Source organism: Palaemon carinicauda, chromosome 17 (assembly GCF_036898095.1).
Source record: "Palaemon carinicauda isolate YSFRI2023 chromosome 17, ASM3689809v2, whole genome shotgun sequence".
NCBI lineage: Eukaryota > Metazoa > Arthropoda > Malacostraca > Decapoda > Palaemonidae > Palaemon > Palaemon carinicauda.
Window position 1 is genome coordinate 60568778 of NC_090741.1, and position 7243 is coordinate 60576020.

The window sequence follows — 7243 nt, forward strand, 5'->3', positions numbered from 1 at the left end:
TCTTTAAGCAAATTCTTCAGTAATATCTCCTTGTCATTCCTTGTGCCTACTCCAAATTAACCTACTGCTGATTCTCCTCTTATTTTGGCCTACTTTACAAGGCTTGGGCGCTGATCATAAGTATACATAGTCAGTCTCTAAGGCATTGTCCTGCTTGACAGGGCAATGCCACTGTTCCTTACCTCTGCTATTCATGCGCGGTCTTTAAACATTTAAAACAAATGCAATTGAGTATTATGTTTTTTCATATATACAGTATATACATATATATATATATATATATATATATATATATATATATATATATATATATATATATATATATATATGTATATATATGTATGTGTGTGTATATATATATATATATATATATATATATATATATATATATATATATATATATATATATATATATATATATATATATATATATGTGTGTGTGTGTGTGTGTGTATGTGTATGTATATATATACACATACAGTATATATATATATATATGTATATATATATATATATATATATATATATATATATATATATATATATATATATATATATATATATACATATACACATATACATACACACACACAAATATAGATTAAAGATAACATTAACATGATCATGATTATACACTTTAGCCATGATTTTCCGGACATTGTTGGACTATAGGTAACTTACTGCATAGTAGAAAACATCTTTTACTTTCACTTTGTACATTTTTTACAGAAATAATCTCCTGATCTAGTCCTATTGTAAATAGAAAAGACAGAGAAAGTTGCTTTCCTCCTCTGTACCGCACGAACTACAGGCGAAAGTCTTCATTCAATTCTCCATGGGGGTAAAAAAAGGGAAAATGTTTTAAACTGGGTAAAGTTTATGGCGAAGTAAAATTTTCTTTGAATGGTAGTACTTTACTTTTACTTAATTTATTTTGATTGGCTGCAGGGGGACCCCACTCTCTACAGGACCTCCACTGTCGTTTTACCTTGTTCGTTCACAGTATTTAATGTTTCATATCGCGTATTGTTCATTTACTGTTAAATCGTCATTGTCAAAAGACTCATGAAATAAGAAAGTCTTCAGTTTCCTCTTGAAAGCCTTAATGTCTTCAATCATTGGAATGTTTCGTGGGAGCTTGTTATATAGTCTCGGGGCCGCATATTTAAAGGCTCTGGAGCCTAAAGTAGACCTAAATCTAGGTTCCAACAGTTTGAAGCCATCTGTAACTATTCTCGTGTCGACACGATTTGTTGGCTGCTCAATATGTAGCAGTTCTCTTAAGTATTTTGGACGCCCATCACTTGGTGAAATAGTCTCGTGTATTCACTGATAATAAAATATTCACCAAACATAACATTAGTCAATTTTTTATGCACTACGAGAGACTAATTAAATCCATATAATTTAGAGCTGATTTCAGAACTTCATCATCAGCTGTAATTATTCCACTGCAAGACAAAGGCCTCAGAAATGTCCTTCCACTTACATTTGTTTATAGTCTTTCAATGCCAGTGTATACCAGAAAATTTAATTAGTTTGTCAATCCATCGTCTTCTCTTCCTTTCCCCTCCTTCGTTTGCAATCTCTAGGGATCCATTTTGTTATCCTTAATGTCCGTCTATTATCTGCAACCCTAGCTAGAAGAGCAGGATGCTATATGCCTAATAGCTGCAACAGGAAAAAATAGCCCAATGAGGAAAGGAAATATGGAAATAAATAAACTACAAGAGAAGTAATGGTCAATATAAAATATTTTAAAAACAGTAATAACATTGAAATAGATCTTTCATATATTATCCACATATTCGTCATTCACGTTATATGTCCTGCCCATATCCATTTCTTATTCTTGGGCCTACGTGTTAGAATATCCTCTACTTTAGTTTGCTCTCGTATCCATGTTGCTCCTTTTCTGTCTCGTAGACTAGAGCTGATGCAATATTACATTTCATTTCTAATCAAACAACTATCACTTTTATAAGACCGATTGATAATGTCCTCATTAATGACGTACTTGTTTCACTTTCTCCTGTTTAAATGGGGATAATTTCGTCTATAATTAAACGACAACACATCTCGACAGAGGTAAACAACCTCTTCGAGAACAAGTCTATAGTTTTTTATTATTATTATTATTATTATTATTATTATTATTATTATTATTATTATTATTATTATTTGTAGCTTATTTCGTAAGCTTATGTGAAATTTAACCACTTCATCTTCATATTTAAAAAGATCTTGTTGAGCGCCATTTTAATTTGTTTTATTTCCTCAAATAGTCTGTTAATTCATGAACACAGGCCTACGGATCTGTGGTTTCCATGATACATTTTACACTTGCATTAGGCATCGTAGGCCTATTATCAGCATTACTTAATCTGTTATTTTAAGGATTCTTCAGTCGTCCTCATTACCTCCGCCAACGAAGTTGGAAGGAGGTTATGTTTTCGCCCTATTTGTGTGTTTGTGTCTGTGAACAGCTCCCTGGTCACAATTTTAATCGTAGAATAATGAAACTTGCAGGGCTTAACTGTTATGTAAAAAGCTGGAAATTATTAGATTCTGGAAGGTTAAAGTCAAAGGTCAAGGTCACGGTCAAGCAAAATATTCAATTCACGTAACCAGCCATAAGTTTGGACATCGTCGTCACAGAGACTTCAAACTTGGTTTATTTTTTTAGTGTACGTAAATCCACGCTAATTAATACATGCTAGGATCAAAGGTCAAGGTCTAGAAATAAGCTGCCGCGGCGGAGGTCTGCGCTCTACTGAGTACCCCTTTAGTAATGTAAATAAAATAAGAAGAGCAACTGGAGATAATTAACGTAGTGTTGATTAGCTGTTTTTACCGTTAATATATTATCCACATTTCTCGCCTTTCTCTCTTTCGTCATCAAATATAATTGTAATTACTATAAACGTGGTATGCCTGATATGCATATTAAAGGCTATTATATGCTTAATTACAAAGCTAAATAAATCTACCTCTAAGCAGTGATATAAATTTTAGTTTTCGTCGTAGAATTTGGTTTCTGCTTCTACTGTACATGGTAGTTTGTTAGTTTGATTGTGAAATAAGTGATGCTAAATAGTTTGCATATATGCTCATAATTACAAGTTGCAATATTATCCAGACAAATCTATGTACAGAGTATAAAATCTACTATTCTCTCTCTCTCTCTCTCTCTCTCTCTCTCTCTCTCTCTCTCTCTCTCTCTCTCTCTCTCTCTCTCTGCAGATGTGATTTTAAAAAGCTAACGAATAAATGTTGAGTACAGCTATTAACATTTTTCCTACCGTATGCTTATGCTATGATCAGCGAAGCTATACTCAATATCTGTATTGACTCTGGCTGTACTAGTCAGGGCCGCCATACTAGGTTGGTTTGCAGTGCGTGATCAGGCGAAAATCTGCCACCATCATCAATCCGCACTGGAAACTGACCAAAGCCCCAGACATGAGTAGCATATCTATTTGTCCTACAGTGGACTAGAAACGACTGCATTTGTTATTATTATTATTATTATTATTATTATTATTATTATTATTTGTTAATTTACAACCCTGGTGTTGAAAAAGCTGGATGCTATAAGCCAAGGGCTCCAGCAGGGAAAATAGCCTTTGGGGAAAGGAAATAAGGAAACAGAATAGTGTGCTTAAGTGTACCCTCAAGCAAGGGAACTTGCAGTTATTTTAGTACCGAAGCTTCGTGGGCAGTTTGTATTTCATTGCGAAGTGTATATTATTATTATTATTATTATTATTATTATTATTATTATTGTTGTTGTTGTTGTTGTTATTAAAAGCCAAGCTATAACCCTAGTTGGAAAAACAAGATGTTATAAGCCCAATGGCACCAACAGAGAAAAATAGCCTAGTGAGGAAAGGAAATAGGGGAATAGATAAACTACAAGGGAAATAATGAAGAATCAAAGTAAACTATTTTAAGAACAGCAACAACATCAAATTACATCTTTCATATATAAACTATAAAAACTTGAAAACAAACACGAGGAAGAGAAATAAAATAGAACAGTGTGCCCGAGTACCCTCAAGCAAGCGAACTCTAATCAAAGACAGCGGAAGCCCATTTTACAGAGGCTATGGCAATACCCAAGACTAGAGAACAATGGTTTGACTTTGGAGTGTCCTTCTCCTAGAAAATTTGCTTCCCATAGCTAAAGAGTCTCTACTACCCTTACCAAGAGGAAAGTAGCTACTGAACAATTACATTGTATAAGTTAACCCTTGTGCAAAGGATTGTTTGGTATTTCCTGGGTTGCCAGGTGTGTGAGGATACAAGAATGTGGAAATAGCCAAAACTATTCGGTGTATGTGTAGGCAAAGACAAAATGAGCCGTAACCAGAGAAAGGGGGTCCAATGTATTACTATGTGACCAGTCAAAGGACCCAATAACTCTCTAGAGGTAGTATAGGGGCACTTGACCACTGGTGCTTTGGTTAAAAGAGATATAAACACCGTCATGCATGATAAGGGACAGAAATTAGTAATTAGACACATTGGCTCAACAAAGCCAATATGAAATAATCTTCATAAATTATTGTCTACTATATCTATTACAGACTATTTTTTTAAACAAGAGAGAAAATTTATTTGAATAGCAATGTAAAGCGTTATGAAAGTACAATATTTTATTACGTAAATGATACTAAGTGGTCATATTTAACAGAAATGACGGTGAAAGTAACGTAGGGCAATCAATACCGTAGCTTTTGTCTCAAGGTAACTTCTACATAAGTCACCATCCGTCTGCTAATTCCTCCTACAAATAACTATAGTCTTATGAAACGTTTGAAAAAGTTAATTTTAGATTACTTTGTTCCGTACTTTCCTCACGGAACTTGTAAATTTCTCTTTCTCCTATCCAATCCGGCGTTAATTTCCCTAACCGTTTTCTTATCTAATAGGCGTAATTGTCATTGCGGAAGATGCTCTAGAACCCCGGGAATCTAAAGGTAGAAAGTTAATGTCATTTTGTAACGGTAACAGATAAGGGAAGAAGAATGTCGGAGTGATAACCCATCCGTAACAAGAGCATGAATGGGGGAAAGTTTGGGTTTGAGTCTTGAGACTTTGGCCGCCGGGTGGCGCTGTGGGGAAAAGCGGGACGCAATCCGTTGCGAGGATGTTTCCTCTACCGTGAAGAAGATGGGGACTGTTTTGAGAAGGAACTGATGCTTTCGATAGAGCTGTTTGAAATGTATTTTTTTTACTACTACTATTAATAGGGAGATAGTATCAAGGTTATTTTATTTTACAAATGTTTATGCAAATGACAGTTATATTTTAATATGACAGAACGGTTATTGTCTACCTTCTAAAGTATAGGAGTAATTAGCAACATATATACATTAGCTAGCTAGGATGGTATGAAGCTGTAGTTGAGAATAGAATAAAAACAGCTTGGGGGAAAGTGGAGGGAGGTAAGAGTGGTATGTGATGAGAAAAGGCCAATAAAGGTGAAAGTCAAGACCTATAGCACAGCAATAAGACCAGTGTTAATGTATGGATCACAAACTTGAGCTTTAAGATGCAAAGAGTAATCATTGCTTGATAGAACAAATGAGAAAGCTGAGGTGGAGTTTGGGAATATCACTGCTTGAAAGATTGGAAAATGATGAAATAAGAAATGGCAGGTTTATTAAAGATCACAGAGATGATAAGAGTATCATAACTGAGATGGTGTGGCCTTGTGTTGAGAATGGAGGGTGGGAAGGGATTTAAGACGGCTTGCTAGGAACCTATTATGGGGAGAGGATCGAGAGGGAGGCAGAGAATTAGATGGCGAGATAAGGTGAAGGATGATATGGAGAGAAGAGATTAGGTCTAAGAGGGTGCCTTTGATAGAAGGCATTGAAGAGTGCCCATCAGGCAACCGACCCCTTAACGTAGGAATAACGGTGAGGAAGAAAATTCATTAACTAGTTTGCAAAGGGGATGATAGTAAAAGTAATTGCTTTTTACCATTGTGATGTAACTATTTCGTCACACTTCGCTTCTTTTGAAATACAAAGTTAATAGAATTATCTTTTCTCTTCATATTTCGTTAATAAGATTTATGCGTGGATGATCTAGTGAAATAGTTATATTTTGTGATAGATAAGTATCAATGTGGAACTCATTTTAATGATAATATTAAAGTCTTTAAAAGTATCTTGCACCTTTCAAATTACATAACACTTTCGTGGTCTGAGTGGATATTTAATAGCTATGCAAATACATACAATTGTGATGTTAATTAATATACATAATTACTAACATATTATCCATAGGATAGGCATAATCTCTGTACGTCTGCTATTTTATACTTCTTACGTCATAGAGTAACATGAAGCAATTATTCGACAAAAAATAAACTTACACTGATAGTGAATAAGAAATACCGTATTCACTTAGCAGTTAACTATTTACCTCCGCCAACGAAGTTGGAAAGTGGTTATGTTTTACCCCCTGTGTGTGTGTTTGTTTGTGAACAGCTTCCTGACCACAATTTTAATCATTGAGTAATGAAACTTGTAAGGATTAACTGTTATGTAAAAGACTGGCAGTGATTCTGAGTTATCTTACAGTGAAGACAAGCACATTTTTATTCTAACCCAACTGTGAAGATTGCCTAGATAAATTAGAGACGTAGGTGTCAAACATAAGGGAAGGAATTATTTGTGATTTCTTTTTAGAGATTGTGACGTGGGTAAGGGGGTCCGGGGGCCTTTCCCCCGGCTAGGTTTGTGTCCTGGGCTGGTTTATGACCTAGGAGAAGGTCTGTGACCTCTTTTTTTTCACGCAAAGTCCCAGGTCCTCACTTGTGTCCGTCTGGGAAAGGTGTAGATATCGGGAAAACTTTATTTGCGGTGGAAATAAAGGTCAATTCTTCTATATAATGGGGGAAGAAATAGCCTAGGGGAAAAATCTATAGGTCTGAAATTCCCCCTGAGGGAATAACAGCTAAGGCTGCTTTTCCCCTGGGGGAAATCGATCCTGAGCTAGTAACCATTGGGGGGGGGGGGAATTTCCTGCTACACCGGTACTATCTCCCCAATGGGGGTGAATTACCATGTCAATTAAACAAACGTCAATTGACCCAATTAATCATCAAAAACGTAATGAAAAGAAGTTGATATTTAGTGGCCCAAACTACTGTGAGCAGACGTAATTGATTACACTTATGAAATATGAACCCGTCTTCAGGACGTTCTAGCTTGGATTATTATTATTA